The following is an 18,751-nucleotide window of genomic DNA, read 5'->3' as shown; positions in this document are numbered from 1 at the left end:
CCTAAAGAAACTAGAGAAAGAAGAACAAACACAACCCAAAGTTAGCAGAAGAAAAGAAATCATAAAGGTCAGCGCAGAAATAAATAAAATAGAAACAAAGAAAACAATAGCAAAGATCAATAAAACTAAAAGCTGGTTCTTTGAGAAGATAAACAAAATCGATAAGCCATTAGCCAGACTCATCAAGAAAAAGAGGGAGAGGACTCAAATCAATAAAATTAGAAATGAAAAAGGAGAAGTTACAACAGATGCCGCAGAAATACAAAGCATCCTAAGAGACTAGTACAAGCAACTCTATGCCAATAAAATGGACAACCTGGAAGAAATTGACAAATTCTTAGAAAGGTATAACCTTCCAAGACTGAACCAGGAAGAAACAGAAAATATGAACAGACCAATCACAAGTAATGAAATTCAAACTGTGATTAAAAATCTTCTAACAAACAAAAGTCCAGGGCCAGATGTCATCACAGGTGAATTCTATCAAACATTTAGGGAAGAACTAACATCCATCCTTCTCAAACTCTTCCAAAAAATTGCAGAGGAAGGAACACTCCCAAACTCACTCTATGAGGCCACCATCACCCTGATACCAAAACCAGACAAAGACACTACAAAAAAAGAAAATTACAGACCAATATCACTGATGAATGTAGATGCAAAAATCCTCAACAAAGTACTAGCAAAAAGAATCCAACAACAGAGTAAAAGGATCATACACCATGATCAAGTGGGATTTATCCCAGGGATGCAAGGATTCTTCAATATACGCAAATCGATCAATGTGATACACCATATTAACAAATGGAAGAATAAAAACCATATGATCATCTCAATACATGCAGAAAAAGCTTTTGACAAAATTCAACACCCATTTATGATAAAAACTCTCCAGAAAGTGGGCAGAGAGGGAACATACCCTCAACATAATAAAGGCCATATAGGACAAACCCACAGCATACATCATTCTCAATGGTGAAAAACTGAAACCATTTCCTCTAAGATCAGGAACGAGACAAGGATGTCCACTTTCACCACTATTATTCAACATAGTTTTGGAAGTCCCAGCCACGGCAATCAGAGAAGAAAAAGAAATAAAAGGAATACAAATTGGAAAAGAAGAAGTAAAACTGTCACTGTTTGCAGATGACATGATACTATACATAGAGAATCCTAAAAATGCCACCAGAAAACTACTACAGCTAATCAATGAATTTGGTAAAGTTGCAGGATACAAAATTAATGCATAGAAATCTCTTGCATTCCTATATACTAATGATGAAAAATCTGAAAGAGAAATTCAGGAAACACTCCCATTTACCATTGCAACGAAAAGAATAAAATACCTAGGAATAAACCTACCTAGGGAAACAAAAGACCTGTATGCAGAAAACTATAAGACACTGATGAAAGAAATTAAAGATGATACCAGCAGATGGAGAGATATACCATGTTCTTGGATTGGAAGAATATTGTGAAAATGACTATACTACCCAAAGCAATCTACAGATTCAATGCAACCCCTATCAAATCACCAATGGCATTTTTTATGGAACTAGAACAAATCATCTCAAAATTTGTATGGAGACACAAAAGACCCCGAATAGCCAAAGCAGTCATGAGGGGAAAAAACGGAGCTGGAGGAATCAGACTCCCTGACTTCAGACTATACTACAAAGCTACAGTAATCAAGACAATATGGTACTGGCACAAAAACAGAAACATAGATCAATGGAACAAGATAGAAAGCCCAGAAGATAAACCCATGCACCTATGGTCAACTAATCTATGACAAAGGAGGCAAAGATATACAATGGAGAAAAGACAGTCTCTTCAATAAGTGGTGCTGGGAAAACTGGACAGCTACATGTAAAAGAATGAAATTAGAACACTCCCTAACACCATACACAAAAATAAACTCAAAATGGATTAGAGACCTAAACGTAAGACTGGACACTTTACAACTCTTAGAGGAAAACATAGGAAGAACACTCTTTGACATAAATCACAGCAAGATCTTTTTTGATCCACCTCCTAGAGTAATGGAAATAAAAACAAAAATAAACAAATGGGACCTAATGAAACTTTAAAGCTTTTGCACAGCAAAGGAAACAATAAACAAAACGAAAAGACAACCCTCAGAATGGGAGAAAATATTTGCAAATGAATCAACGGACAAAGGATTAATCTCCAAAATATATAAACAGCTCATGCAGCTCAATATTAAAGAAACAAACAACCCAATCCAAAATTGGGCAGAAGACCTAAATAGACATTTCTCCAAAGAAGACATACAGATGGCCAAGAAGCACATGAAAAGCTGCTCAGCATCACTAATTATTAGAGAAATGCAAATCAAAACTACAATGAGGTATTACCTCACACCAGTTAGAATGGGCATCATCAGAAAATCTACAAACAACAAATGCTGGAGAGGGTGTGGAGAAAAGGGAACCCTCTTGCACTGTTGGTGGGAATGTAAATTGATACAGCCACTATGGAGAACCATATGGAGGTTCCTTAAAAAACTAAAAATAGAATTACCATATGACCCAACAATCCCACTACTGGGCATATACCCAGAGAAAACCATAATTCAAAAAGACACATGCACCCCAAAGTTCACTGCAGCACTATTTACAATAGCCAGGTCATGGAAGCAACCTAAATGCCCATCGACAGATGAATGGATAAAGAAGGTGTGGTACATATATACAATGGAATATTACTCAGCCATAAAAAGGAACGAAATTGAGACATTTGTTGAGATGTGGATGGATCTAGAGACTGTCATACAGAGTGAAGTAAGTCAGAAAGAGAAAAACAAATATCGTATATTAACGCATGCACGTGGAACCTAGAAAAATGGTACAGATGAACTGGTTTGCAGGGCAGAAGTTGAGACACAGATGTAGAGAACAAACGTATGGACACCAAGGGGGAACACCGCGGTGGGGTGGGGTGGTGGTGTGCTGAATTGGGCGATTGGGATTGACATGTATACACTGATGTGTATAAAACTGATGACTAATAATAATCTGCAGTATAAAACAAACAAACGAAGAAAAAACAACTAATACTAAACTTTCTTTGGGTTATTTGTATGGAAATATGTTAAATGTTTCAGACATTACATGAAATTTCTAAAAATCTTATATATTCTGGTATAATGTTATAAGTCATAATTCTAGTTATTACTTTAAAATGTATATCTCAGAAATAATTAAAAGAAAAAAACCAAAATGGAAGAGAATATTAAAAAAGAATGTACATATAAATAAGTGAATCACTTTGCTGTACAGCAGTAATTAACACAGCATTGTAAATCAACTATACTTCAATAAAGTTTTTTTAAAATAAAGTTTTAAAATACTTGGTCAAGTAGAATCGTAAGTATTGTGAAAGTATTCACTTAACTAAAGTGACAGTGAAGATTTCAAAGGCAAACACAGAAGGTTACAACAGATCACTTAAACAGTCTTCTTGGGAGTCCCCTGGTGGCCTAGTGGTTAGGATTCAGCACTGTCACTGCTGTGGCCCGGGCTTGATCCCTGGTCAGGGAACTGAGATCCCATAGGCCGCACGGTGCGGACAAAGTATTAAAAAATAATAAAAGAAAGTCTTACTTAAAGCAGCTCAATATTCCAAGAAAACTTTCTCATAACAAAAAACCAAACTCCAGTCTTGTATCAGCTTAAATAAATAAAATACTTTTTAAAATAAATTTATTTTTGGCTGCATTGGGTCTTCGTTGCTGCGTGCAGGCTTTCTCTAGTTGCGGCGATGGGGGGCTACTCTTCTTTGCGGTGCATGGGCTTCTCATTGCAGTGGCTTCTTGTTGCAGAGCACAGGCTCTAGGCACATGGGCTTCAGTAGTTGTGGCTCATGAGCTCAGTAGTTGTGGCTCACAGGCTCTAGAGCACAGGCTCAGTAGTTGTGGCACACAGGCTTAGTTGCTCCACAGCATGTGGGATTTTCCTGGACCAGGGCTCGAACCCGTGTCCCCTGCATGGGCAGGCGGATTCTTAACCACCACGCCACCAGGGAAGTCCTATCAGCTTACTTTTAATAACAAAATTAATTTACTTAGATTGAATTCAATCTAATTTTATCCAGTTCTGACCATGAACAAAACTCTTTTCTCAAGGTTCCTCTTCCACAACTTCCTATATCCATATGAGTTTGTCCCTTATTCTTTCCCCATCCAGAAACAACCAGCTCTAGGACAAATCTACTCTTGAACAAAAATATCTCCATTTTTCATACCTTCTTGCCAACAACATATATCCTACTTTCTTTACATACTGAAATGTTTCCCTTATTTCTAGTAGTTTTTAATTACCTATCACAATTTTTAACCCTTAAAAACTTTAATCTCTAGCAAAAACCAAGAGGCAAGCAACTGTGAAATGTTTATCATACCAGCATTTTCTGATTAGCAAACTTAGGAACATCTTCTATAACATAAAAACACTTTCTCATAGCATAATTTCTTCAATGTGGTACAAGACATGCTTGGGTTTATTAGACATATCTCTTGTCCTCTTGTTAGAGAAAAACTAAATTAGGTAAACAGACTTGTTTAGCAAGTGTTCCAGTATTTCATCTTATTTAAAAATGATTTAGACATTCAATTAATTGTCATCATTTTACCTTCATTTAGGAAAACTCAAGTTACCAAAAATCTGGAAAAACAAACAATTATTCCTAAAGAGTTCACCTAAAAGCTTTTATCCCATTTATCTCTATTACTTATGACAATATCATACCAAGTTAATCTTTTCTTGCTGACAAATTTTGTAACAGGGATAATGAGAATTTATTGATTTTCAGCAAACCTAAGTACAATAAAAGTATTATACTTAATACTGATGACTCTAAAGACAGGTCTGTATTAAACCAAACTTAATATCTGGTATTAAAGTTAGTTTAATACTGAATATTCCCCCAGATCACATGAACTTGAAGTTCATTTGGGTTAATTTCTGTTGTATTCCTGAGAATTTATATAAGCACCTAATTTCCTTTGAGCCAATCAATTAGAGCTCATTTACAAATTAATTTTTAAAGACAGAACTAAAGATCTCATAGTTTCACTTTAAAACAGTCATGAATTAGACGTCTAAAACACATTAATTTATAACAGTTGGAATAAGTTTACTGGAGTTTTAAAACGCTTCTTTTCCCATTTCCTCTCAGTTTTAGGTTCTACCAAGTAAGCTAAGACCATAGTCTCAGACAATGTGAGCTGTGTTTGCATTTCAAGGAAATAAGAGTTATAACTTAACCTTTTACCTAGGAGTACTTTTGCTCTCTCAGGGCCAGAATTTTGAAAACAATTTTTTTTTTAATTTTATTTTTTTTATACAGCAGGTTATTAGTTATCTATTGTATACATATTAGTGTATATATGTCAATCATCCCAATCTCCCAATTCATCCCACCACCATCCCCCTCAAAAAAAAGAATTTTTTTTTTTTTAAATCAAGCCAGACTTCTCTAACTGCATATGCAAAAAAAAAAAAAAGTTTTGGGGCTTCCCTGGTGGCGCAGTGATTAAGAATCCGCCTGCTGACGAAGGAGACACGGGTTCGAGCCCTGGTCCGGGAAGATCCCACATGCCACAGAACAACTAAGCCTGTGCGCCACAACTACTGAGCCTGTGTTCTGGAGCCCGCGAGCCACAGCTACTGAGCCCGTGTGCCACAGCTACTGAGCCCACGCACCTAGAGCCCATGCTCCCAACAAGAGAGGCAGTATATATACATTGTAGGTATGTATGTGTATACACATACATACATACAATGGAATACTACTCACCCATAAAAAAGAATGAAATAATGCCATTTGCAGCAACATGGATGGACCTAGAGATTATCATACTAAGTGAAATAAGTCAGAAAGCCAAATACCATATGATACCACTTATATCTGGAATCTAAAATATGACACAAAGGAACCTATCTATGAAACAGAATCACGGACATAGAGAACAGACTGGTGGTTGGGCTAGGTGGGGGGTTGGGGGAGGGATGGAGTGGGAGGTTGGGGTTAGCAGATGTATTATATACAGGATGGATAAACACCAAGGTCCTACTGTATAGCACAGGGAACTATATTCAATATCCTATGATAAACCATAATGGAAGAGAATATTAAAGAAGAATGTATAGGGCTTCCCTGGTGGCGCAGTGGTTGAGAATCTGCCTGCCAATGCAGGGGACACGGGTTCGAGCCCTGGTCTGGGAAGATCCCACATGCCGCGGAGCAGCTGGGCCCGTGAGCCACAATTACTGAGCCTGTGCGCCTGGAGCCTGTGCTCCGCAACAAGAGAGGCCGCGATAGTGAGAGGCCCGCGCACCGCGATGAAGAGTGGCCCCCGCTCACCGCAACTAGAGAAAGCCCTTGCACAGAAACGAAGACCCAACACAACCATAAAAATAATTAAAAAAAAAAAAAAAAGAATGTATATACATAAGTGAATCACTTTGCTGTACAGCAGTAATTAACACAACATTGTAAATCAACTATACTTCAATAAAATTTGAAAAATAATTTTAAAAATTAAAAAATACTATTTTGGAGACAAAAAAAATACTTGCTCTTTGGAACTCAGGGAAGGCCTAGGAGACTAAAGCTTTTCTACACACAAGAGGTGGGAGACGGAGGTGTGTCTGTCCCCAGGAAGACCCCCCCCCCAGGGTCCTGCTCAATTTCATTTCTTCAGGATATTGTTTGTTTAGGAAAAGGGAACAATTAAATGTCAGTGAGAAGGGAGAGACACTCACCGGCTTAAAAAAAAATAAAATAAAATAAAAGATTGGGGGAGAATCTAAGTAATGCCCTTGTGACTGTTACCAAACCAGGATCATTTTGCCCAACATGCAGCAAGCCAAAACGCTGAGATGCCAGGGTTTGCAGCAAAAAGAGGGTTTATTCACAAGGCAGCCAAGCAAGGAGACACAAGCCTCAGATTCACCTCCTGGAAGGCAAGGGACTCCAGGTGTTTATGGAATAAAGAAGCAAGGCAGTCTGAGGCGTGGGGGCAGTGAGGATGGGTAATTGGAAAAAGCTGTGGTGACTGTCATTCTGCACAGGTGTAACTAAGCTACAGGCCTCTGCACATGCAAAAATGGAGGTGCTTAGCATGATCTGAGGGTTACCCTTTGATGTCAAAAGGTCACCAAGTGGACACGTGGGCAGGCCCAGTTGGAGGGTCAGTGGTTCTATCCAGTCTTAACCAGATCAGCTCAAACTAGACACAGCTGACTCCAAGCTCCTAGAAAACAACTGGGACAAACATTGTTTAGGCTACATGCTGCTTGGAGGACATGCAACTCTCAAAATGAATGACCTTGATTAGTGAAGGCAGATGAAATGGATTTGACTGATAATTACCCAGTTTTACCACCATCCCCCCATCTTTTGATTATTCCTCAGTCTCGAGGGAAGAGGGGGCGATGACTGATGTGGCTATTTCCTGCCGATAAGAGGCATAGGGCTAACAGCACTGTATTCAATGAATCAACTGTACTCCAATTAAAAAAAAAAAAAAAGCATAGGGCTAACAAAAGCTTCAGGAATGCAACTGTTTAGTGCTCACTTGAAAACATTCTGTTGTTCCCAGTTTCAAGTTAGCACTTTGATCCCAATAAACAGATACCACCTATGTGCCAGCTGTCATAGGCCCAAGATTGATAATTGAAACGGCAGACAAAGATGTACCCTGAGGGGGCACACATTGTTAAAATTTAGGCTTTTTTTTTTTTTAGGGATTTTATCTAGGACACGGTCAAGCCAGGGATCAGTGTCTTACCTTTTTACATGTTGGAGAGTCCCAATCATTATCAGTTTGGCTGAAACACTTAAATATGGAAGGAACACAGGCTGGGGAAAAATAAGTATGTTTTCTATCCTCACCTAATATAACCTTGACAAGGGTAGACTGCAGTCTTTTTTTTTTTTTTTAAATCTGAGGTCACAAGGACCAAATTTCATCTTAGACAAGGAAAAACAGGACAGGAAATTCTGTTTATTAGCCTAATCTGATATGTTACAGTGAAGTTAGGGACAGTCAAAAAATTAATGACAGGGCTTCCCTGGTGGCGCAGTGGTTAAGAATCCACCTGCCAATGCAGGGGACACAAGTTCGTGCCCCGGTCTGGGAAGATCCCACATGCCGCGGAGCAACTAGGCCCGTGAGCCACAACTACTGAGCCTGCGTGTCTGGAGCCTGTGCTCCGCAACAAGAGAGGCCGCGATAGTGAGAGGCCCGCGCACCGCAATGAAGAGTGGGCCCCGCTTGCCACAACTAGAGAAAGCCCTTGCACAGAAATGAAGACCCAACAGAGCCAAAAATAAATAATAAATAAAATTTTTTAAAAATAAAAGAATTCCTTTAAAAAAAAAACAACAAAAAAAACTGTATTCTGGTCTCAGGTGTCCTTTGCTTTACTGGCAATCAGAATGATACCATCCACATGCTGGAACAGGGCTCCCTTGTTTAGTTGAAGGGCCTTCAAATATTTTGCCAGGATTTCTACAAACATCATGGGGGAATTTTTAAGTCCCTGAGGACTTACTGTCCAGCAATACTGTTGTTTAACTCTTGTATCTAGAGCTTCCCATTAAAAGCAAACAATTCTTGGGATTCAAATCTCAAGGGTATGCAAAACAAACAAACAAACAAACCCCCAAACATCCTTCAGATCCAGTACAGTAAACCAACAAAAATCTCTGGTGAGCAGTAGTGAGGAGAGTGTATGGATTAGAGACTCCTGGATGAGTATCTTCCACAATTCGATTAATTGCTTTTAAGTAATGCACAAACCAATATTCCTCTCTACCTGGTTCTAGACCGGTAAAACTGGAGTATAAGGTGACTCGCAGGGACGCATTACATCATATTCGAGGAAGGCTGTTAGCAGGGGATGAATTCCATGCTTTGCCTGCTCCTTTACTGGGTATTGCATTAAGTTTGGAGTTTTTGCCCCAGGGCAGAGCCTCACCTGTACAGGTGTAGCTGTCTTTGCTTTTCCCGGCCTCCCATCTGCCCATACCTCTGGACTCACCTTCTGTAGTACCTCTTCCAGAATGGCTGCCAGCTGTTCTCTTTGAGGTCGGAGCAGTAGACCCTGCGATGTACAAGCCTGCTCTGGCGGAACTTTGGGTGTCCACTCCTCCAGGTGCAAAGGTAACCTTGGCATTTACTTTAGTTAGTAAATCTCATCCCGGAAGGGGACTGGGGCATTCAGGCTTGTACAGAAAGCTATGCTTCAGATGGGTCCTCCTCTATCTGAGAGTCTAGCAGCTGGAGAAAAGGCTTTTTCAAGGTTTCTCCGGACACCCCAGTTGCTAACATAAGACTCAGAAGAAAATTTAGTAAGTCTTGTAGTTTAAACCGAGTAAGTGGCCCCCTGCCATAATCACCCAGGGCTCCATATGGGAGATATGGAGACACTCGGGATTTAAAGGAGCCTCTGGGCCCTGTCTTTCTTGGTCACTGTCTTTCTCAGTTAACTCTGGCATCTGATGTGCCACCTGTTTACCTTCTTCAAGAGTCTTACTTAGGATGTCCCTCCTGTTTGCAATATGCACATTGGCGGGATCCCACTATCAGATGCCCTGTTACCTTTGGCCGAGTCCCTCGTGGGGGTCCTCCATTTGGTCCAGCTCTTCCCTCTGCTAAGGCAGCCACCAGCAGAGCGGTCAGCTGTTTCATTCTCCAGTGTTCCCTTTTCTCCTGAACCTGCTCCCTGCCATTAGAAACTTTAAAGGCAATTTCAACAAGTTGAGACAAAGACATCCCTTAAGTCCCTCCCACCTTTGCAGTTTCTTCTGTATGCTGGGAGCACTCTGATCAAGAAGTCATATTAACCATCCTTAAATTCTTTGGCACCTCAGGGTCTCTATCTGTATATTGCCAATAAGCTTTAAAGACCCTTTCTAGAAATTCTGAAGGATCCTCATTCAGTTTCTGTCTTACCTCCTGTACTTTACTGAGGCTTCGCTGTCTTGGCGCCCCTCTTCGTAAGCCTGCAGGAACGCAGTCTCCATGATGCTTAAGTTTTAGCCCATCTCCAGCATTCACAGTCCAATTAGGATCCACTGTTGGTACAGCTACGCTTGCAGCAGCCCATAGGGGGTTGCCAGGGGTCTCTGTGTGAAGCCGATCTGCCTCCTCAGCACCACTCAACATTCTTCTGAAGTGAGGAGGGTATTTATTCAATGTTGAACATCTGCCCAAGTTGGGCTGTGGGTTGCAAATACCGATGAAAAAAGATTTTCCATTCTCTTTGGGTCATCTCTGGAAGGTGGCATACTGTTCTTCCAAGGAAATAAATCCGAAGTTGCAAAGGGGGGATGGACCCAGATCCACCCCATCAGCTGCCCAGTCTCGGTGTCCACACCCCATCGGGGACTTACCTGAATGAATATTGCCCTGCCTGAGTATGGGTAGCTCCCTGGCCAAATCCAGTGCCCTGGAGGGTATGAGCAGGGAGACCATGCCTATTTCTCCATTCTCAGAGACTGGGAGGGCGCCCCCCACCCCAAGCCGGAGGCTGTGGCTCAGGCACCAGCAACGAAGGAGCAGTGGCGCCATCATATGGGGGCGGGGGAGGAGCAGTCGGAGTGTCCAACTGAACCCACAGCAAGTCCCCCTCCTCCTGAATCAAGCAAAACAGGTTTCTTTGCCTTCCCTTCCTGTTGGGCCATCATCTTCTCTGCACATGGTTTATTCTGATACAATAACATAAAAGACTGTACATAAGGTATTTCATCCCATTTTTCTTCCCATTTACAAAATAAATCTAGTTGCAAAATTGTATTGTAACCTAAGGATCCATTTTTAGGCCATTATGCTCCAGAGTCTAAAGGATATCGTGGCACAAACAAACCAGACCAAAAACAAGACCGAACCCAGCACCCTGGGCCTCCAACCCAGGTATAGAGCACCTGAGCAGCTGGAACCTTTTATATTTTCTACCAAAATCCTGCCAGGTGGGCCTCCACCCTCCATGCCCTCCCTCCCCACCCCCCAATCTGGACGGGAACGCCAAACAACCTGGGCACAGGTGTGTTACTCACCCAAAAGACGTCTTCCAAACCCAAAACCGTTTCTTTGCTGCAAAACAAAACTAGGCGCCGAAGGCCCACAGCGTCTCACTGAGGAAATCCGGGGCACAGTCCCCGGAACAAAAGGACGAGGCAGCTGCTTGGACTCAAAATACCAGCAAGGGGCCGACCAGGCATGGGCAAAAGGTCCGTCCGGACTCACCCCTGGCCGGCTCACCATATTTGTCACCGAACCTTTTGCCTGACGTGCAGCAGGCCAAATCGCTGAGACGCCGAGGTTTGCAGCAGAGAGGGTTTAGTTCACAAGGCAGCCACGCGGGGAGACAGAAGAGCAAGGCTCAGACCTACCTCCCCAAAGGCAAGATGCTCGGGGTATATTATGGGATGACCAATAAAGCAGCAGGGTGGTCCGAGGGGTGGGGAGAGTGGGGATAGGTGATTGGGAAAAGGCGTGGTCATCGTCATCCTGAGCAGGTGTGGCTCAGCTACAGGCCTCTGCACCTTCAAAACTGGAGGCGTGGGAATTCCCTGGCGGTCCAGCGGTTAGGACTCCGCGCTTCCACTGCAGGGGGCACGGGTCCCATCCCTGGTCGGAGAACTAAGATCCTGCAAGCCGCGTGGCATGGCCCCCCCGCAAAAAAAGAGGCGCTTAGCACGATCTGAGGGTGGCTCTCTGACGTCAAAAGGTCACCCATGTGGAGGGTCAGTGGTCCTATCCAGTCTTAACCAGCTCAGCTCAAACTAGACACAGCTGACTCCAAGCTCCTGGAAGACGACTCCGGGAAACGTCTTTATTGTGTAGGCTCTGTGCTGCTTGGAGGACCGCAAGTCTTAAATGACCTTGATTAGTGAAGGCAGGTGAAATGGGTTTGACCAATAATCACCCAGCAAGGAAGTGTTAGAGCTGCCACATGAACCCAGGCAGTATGACTGCAGAGTCCATCCTCCCGGTCCCAGCCCCACAGGGCTGTGCCGCTTCAGGGAGAGGCATGCGGAGCCGAAACCTGGCAGGGAGGGTGCCAGACAGAAGGCCGTTCCTTTAATGAGCCCCCTGTGTGTTGTGTGCATGTGTTCACATAATAATATAATAGTGTGTCATAATATCTAATAGTTTTAAATACAGTCGCTCCTCATGGTACCGGTTCTATTTTTGTGAATTGGCCTATTCACTCAATTTTATTCGTAACCCCAAAATCAATACTCCTGGTGCTTTTGCTGCCGTTTGCATGCGCAAAGTAGCAAAATTTTGAGTTGCCCGATGCACGTGTTCCTGGCTGAGGCCAAAAGAGGCAACACTCGGCCTTCTTGTTTTAGCTCAAACCTACTTAATCGCAGGCCTTTTTTGCATTTTTGAGCTTTTTCTTGATGATTTTGCCATTTAAACAAAATGGCCCCCAGGCATCGTGCCGAAAGCTCCAGCTAGTGTTTCTCAGCACAAGGAGGGTGGGGTGTGTCTTAGAGCAGCTTCGCTCAGGCCTGAGTCATGATGCTGTGAGTTCAACACTAGTGAATCAGTCATGTATACTAATGAAAGTGTCTTGAAACAAAAAACACACATAAAACAAGGCTGTATGTTGATTGGTTGACGTGGCCCGAGGCTCACGGAAACCTCGCCCTGTGTTTCCCCGGGCAGGAATGGTTCCGTGTCTGCTAATCCAGTGTCTGCGGCCGCTTTATGGAACCTCACTACCATGAACGAGAGTTAACCGTGTGTGTGTTCGGAGAATGAGTGGACGCGGGTGTGCAGCCTTGCAGTGACAGGGACAGATGTTCCCTAAGGCGAGGAATGGTACTTTAGAGCACAGTGTCTGGGGCTATCAATCCTTTCTCTCACCCGGAGAAACAGGCAACAGTCCCAGGTGAATGTGGGATCACGGGGGGTCGCACAGGAACCCAGCACTCCCCTCCTCTGCTGAGATCTTATACTACCCTCGTCAAGTCGCTCTCCCACTTTCTAAAAGGCATTTTTTCGTATCCTCCCTCCCCAGGCCTCTCCCTTTCCCTGCCCCCTGCGGTAACTGTTTCACAGAAGCACTTCAACCTGGGTCTCCTGGCCCCTTCCCATTCGGCAGCAAGCAGCCCGGTGCCTCCCACTGTGAAGCAACAGAAGAGAAGCCCTTGTCCCCATGCTCTCCTGCCACTGCCACCCCGCTCACCTCCTCCCCTTCTTGGCTAAACTCCCCCAGGGTTCTCTGCGTTTGCTTCCACCTCTTCGCTCTCATCCTTCTGCGAGCTTTCCTCCCCGTCACCCCACTGAAATCTTTCTAGTCTTACCCAATCCAGCCCCTCGGGGGCATTCTATTCAGTTTCCCACTCTTCTGTTAGCATTCCTAACAGCACTGCCTCCTGGCTTGCTTTCTGCCTTTCCCTTGCTTGCTTCCCTGCCGCTCAAACTCTGAATATTGGGGTGACCCAGAGCACAGTCTTCTATTGTCAATACGCAGGCCCCAGGAGATCATTTCTAATAGGTGACTTTAAATACTAGCTTCACTGATGTCTTCTGAGTTTGTGGCTTCAGCTTCCTTTTGGAGCCCAGACTCGTGTCCACCCACCCACCCGATGTCTCCCCTTGGATATCTAATGAGCACCGTGAGCTCAGCATAAGAAAACCTTGATTTCACCCCCTAAGCACGTGCCTCCTCTATCTTCCCACCTTGGTGAATTGCACCACTTTCCACCCAGTTGCTTGAGCCCCTAACCTAGGAGTCAGGGTCACCGCTGGTTCCTGTTTTGCTCACCCCTTCCCCACGTCCATCCATCTCACTGGACCTGCTCACTCTCATGGTCTCTGCCTCGTTCACCCTAGTCCACACCACCAGCATCTCTAGCTTGGATGGATGCTATAGCCTCTTTCTACTCATGCCCCGCTGAAACCAACTCCCCCAAAAACCAAGTGCTTCCGCCGAGTTTATGATTAACCTCTCTACCCAAAACTTTAAACCCTTTCTGTCCTGCTCCTGTTCCTCTCAAGATTGAGGAGAATCAAAGACAAGGGGGGATTGAAGTCAATCAGGACCCTACAGGGCCCTCCTGGATACAAAAACCTTTCCATGTCTCCTGTTTCTTGTTTGTAGAAAAAGGCTTTAGTCTCCTAGACTTTCCCTGAGTTCCAAAGAGCAGATTCAAGCAGTTACTAATTAGGGAAGTGAGGGAACACAGAGACAAAGGAAAGAGCAGACCCAAAAGGTCTTAAAGAAAACAGCAGGGTCTGAGAGGGAATTGAAAGTCTTAACCAGTCACATAGGCTCTAAGTAAATAATAAAACACCTCAACCATTACTTTTGCTCTCTCTGAGAGAGAAATTAAGGGATCACAAGACCATGACTTATTAGTTTGCTTTGCAGGAACACACAGGTTGATCACCAGTGACACATGGGGTCACAAGACAGATGAGTGCCAGGAGGTTGCAACTAAGGTCTTATCAGGAAGCTGAAATCACAAAGACCCTCTTTACCTTTGTTTTTTTTTTTTTCGCCTTTAAAAACCTTGCGCCCCAGCCAGCCAGCAAGATGGATCTGAGACAAGCCTAGGTCTCTCATCTGCCAGGTTGGCACCTCCTGGACTAATTAACCTTTCTCTGCTCCAAACTCTGACGTTTCGGTTTGTTTGGGCCTCACTGCGTGTCAGGCACAACAACTTGAATTTGACAACACCCCACTCCCCAGCTTTGTTCTCCACAAAGCAGCCAGGGTGATTTTTTAAAAGCAGAAACCAGGAACTTCCCTGGCAGTCTAGTGGTTAAGACTTCCAATGCAGGGGGCACGGGTTCGATCCCTGGTCGGGGAACTAAGATCCCACATGCCTTGTGGCGTGGCCAAAAAAGAAAAAAAGAAAAGCAAACCAGATCTTGCCATCCCTCTGGGTTAAGTCCCCAAGGGCTTCCCTAACACAATAGGAGCTGAAGGCCTTCAATCCAGCCCCTGCCTGCTTCTCTCTCGTGCTGGGTCCCCTCCCTCCCTCTTGCTCCCGATGGCCCCACCCCGGGAAGCAGTTCCTGCCTCAGGAACACTGGCTCTGCCTCTTCCTCCCCCGTGGGGCTCAGCTTTCCACCCACCCACCCCATTTCATTTCTTCCACGGCCCCATCACTCGTTCCCCCGCCTGGGCCCCGCCATACTAGCAGCCCGCAGGCCCCCAGACTCAGCTGCGCTCGTGACAGAGAGGACTTGTTAGTCCCGTTCCTTGCTGACCCCTAGCGCCAGCACAGTGCTTGGGACGTAATAGGTGCTCAATAAATGTCACTGAGCAAATCTCAGTGACTGAGAGCAAGCCGGTAAGTCGTTCACACCTGAAAAACTGCTCCTACGGCAGGAAGGACCTACGAGTAGACACAGTTAGTCACCTTCGCTGCCTTGATGCCCGCAGTGCAGCAGCAGCAGAGGAGCCTGCCTAAAAAATCCAGACCCCGGGGACTTCCCTGGTGGTCCAGTGGGTAAGACTCCGCGCTCCCAATGCAGGGGGCCGGGGTTCGGTCCCTGGATGGGGGAGAACTAGATCCCACATGCCACAACTAAAGATCCCACGTGCTGCAACGAAGATCCTGTATGGTGCAACTCAAGACCCGGGGCAGCCAAATAAATAAATAAATAAATATTTTTTAAAAATCTAGACCTCAGACACGCCCCCGAGACTGATTCATTACAGTTCAGGCCCTAATTAGGCATTTTAAGCAGGTACCTCAGGGGATTCCACTATGAATCCCCTCCCCCTCCATATCTTGAGCAACACTGGTTTGGAGCATACAAAGTACCATCACTATTTTGAAATTTCTGCTTTCAACATTTATCTTTTGGGGAAAAAAATAAGTTGTGTTAGAGGAGTGATGTTCTATTGACTTTTGGAAATAGGAATGTAACTAAACCTGGTTTCCAGGCTGCGTGGAAGCAGAGCTGTGTGGGAACCATTTCTTTTGCCATCATCACTGGAAACAGGCATGTTTTCTTCTCCTCCTCTTTTGGAAGTTTGTTTACTGTTTGGCATACTTGACTAAAGTGAGCTACAATAACTATATATTAACCTAGTTCAGGAAGGAGAATACTCTTAGAAATTAACCTGGGGCAAGTCCTCAGGCGGTATTCTTACTCCCTAGAATGTAGCAAACGTTTACTGAGCAGAACTCAGGGCTAAATCCAAGGGTTCCTCAGTGCACTTTGCTAGGTAACACAGCCCTCACCTTCAAGGAGCTCCAGATCTGGTCAGGGACACAGACGAGAGGAAGGTCAGTGCCGCGTTGCACAGGGTGCTGCGTGGGCATGGGACCCAGGACTTCGGGACGAGGGGAGGGTAGCTCAGTGACGCAGACCAGGGATGAGGACAGCCTGAGTTAGAATAGAGACCAGGTGGCGCAGTGGTTAAGAATCCGCCTGCCAATGCAGGGGACACGGGTTCGAGCCCTGGTCCGGGAAGATCCCACATGCCGCGGAGCAACTAAGCCCATGCGCCACAACTACTGAGCCTGCGCTCTAGAGCCCGTGAGCCACAACTACTGAGCCCATGCGCCACAACTACTGAAGCCTGCGTGTCTGGAGCACGTGCTCCGCAACAAGAGAAGGCACCACAATGAGAAGCCCGCGCACCACAACGAAGAATAGCCCCCGCTCTCTACAACTAGAGAAAGCCCGTACTCAGCAACGAAGACCCAACACAGCCAAAAATAAATAAATAAATTTATTTTTAAAAAAAAGAATAGAGACGGGGGGAGGGGGGGAGGGGAGGGGGGGAGGGAAGGGGGAAGGGAGGGGAGGGGAGGGGAAGGGAGGGGAGGGGAGGGGGCGGGGGAGGGGAGGGGGAGGGGAGGGGGAAGTGTGTGGAGGAGGGGGATGCAGGGGCAGGAGGGGGACGCAGGGGTGGGAGGGGGTATTTCAGAGACATGTAGGTGGGAGAATTCACAGGACTTGATGGGGAGGAGGGGAGTCAGGAATGACATCAGATCTACAGAGTCACCAGTTGGGCGGGTGGTGGAACTCTCCCTGGGACAGGTGACCAGGAGGTGGAGCAGGTATGTGAGGGAAAGAGGAGGAATTCAGCTGAGGGCGTGGTGAAGCTGGCGGGCCTTGGGACAAGCCCTGCCAGGCTGGGAGGAGACCGGGGTTGTAGGTGATGATCTGGGAGCTCTCAGGCAAAACGGGGGTGGGTGAGACCACTCAGATAGAAATGTGGAGAGAGGGACCCAGACAGGACCCTGAGAAACAGCCGTATCTAGTGGACAGATGGCAGAGGAGAAGCCTGCACCGGGGAATGTCCGGTGGCCTCACCGGAGAAGGAAGGAGTGTTTCCAGATGGAAGGAGGGGGACCCGGTGACAGGGCAGTGGCCGAGACATCTGGACCTAGCAGCACAAAGGGCAGCAGACTGCAGATGGCTGAGGAGGAAACAAAGGAAGTGATGACAGCTCTCTGAGAAGTGGGGAGAGGTGTCAGTAGAAGAAGCCGAAAGGAGGCTGAGAGGGAGAAAAATAGGTGTCAGAGTCAGGGAAGAGATGGGGGACTGAGTGAGGAAGAAGCGTCCGAAAGTGGGATATTTGAAGTTAAGCGTTCACACTGGGAATTCCCCGGCGGTCCAGTGATTAGGACTCAGAGTTTTCACTGCCGGGGCCTGGGTTCAATCCCCGGTCGGGGGAGTTCACAGAAGGTGACGATAATAAGGGCTAGGCCATAGGAGCGAATGGCCAAGGGGACAGAACTGCCGTGTCAGGGGACTGGATACACTGTCCATACCAGGTGTGAGGCCATCCTGGGGGAGAGAGGAAAACAGCAAGGACCACAGCATTCACTGAATGAGGGGGCATGCGTGGATGAGGCAACTAGAAAGTGGCTGACCCCTGGGATATGCCTCCCAGAGTTGGTCTTTTTCAAATGTGGGGCAGCCGAGGCCTCGGGAGAGGAAGCGACTTGCCGAGAATGACAGCACCAACTGGAGCCCAGACATCCCGGCTGAGTGGCTGGTACCGTGGACCTGTACCTGAACCTTCTCGCCCTCTGTGTAGCCCCTACTCAACTACCTGGGCGCCTGAGGGGGGCCTGCAACTACTCGTATTGTGATCATTAAATCTCTCTCCTTTCAACACAGTCACCACCCTTAATCTTCCAGGGTGGGGAAAGCCATTTTCTGGGTTTGGTTAGGAAACGAGCTCTGAACAGCCCTGGTAACTGACTTACCTTCTGCTTCTGCCCAGACATGCTGGATAAATGTGCTCGGGGGTGGGGGCATGGTTAAACTGGCCCAGGAAGCTTTCTAAAGGATGTGCAGTCAGGGTTCAAGGGTGAGAGCGCAAGCGAATGACTCTGCTGAAAGAATGTTCATCTATGAGGCAACTACTGCCGTTTACAAAGTGTTCAAAGTGTTTTCTTCCTGTTTTCCAGTCCACTTTTCCAGCTGCTTGAGGTGTGGAAGCCACACTATGCTTTCTGAGGACTTTGCTCCCTGAAATCCAGTGATCTCTTTCCTGTAGCCATGTGAGCGGGGCGGTAATCAGACCCTGGGATTTTCCTCCGCCCTTTGTTAGGGCAGTAACCAGGGGGAAACTGGCTTAGTCTGCTCTTTAAGTGTCCTCCTGGATTAAAAGGTATCATCCTGGCTCTCAGCAATGGCCCCTAAAATGCGTCTTGCAGTATAAATGGATTTGGCCTGGCATCTGCTAACGTTTACTCTTCCAATTGTCAGAAAACTTGGACTGGT

Source organism: Eschrichtius robustus, chromosome 16 (assembly GCF_028021215.1).
Source record: "Eschrichtius robustus isolate mEscRob2 chromosome 16, mEscRob2.pri, whole genome shotgun sequence".
In the NCBI taxonomy this organism is placed as follows: domain Eukaryota; kingdom Metazoa; phylum Chordata; class Mammalia; order Artiodactyla; family Eschrichtiidae; genus Eschrichtius; species Eschrichtius robustus.
The sequence above is the reverse complement of the archived record's forward strand: the minus strand, read 5'-3'. Positions refer to the sequence as shown.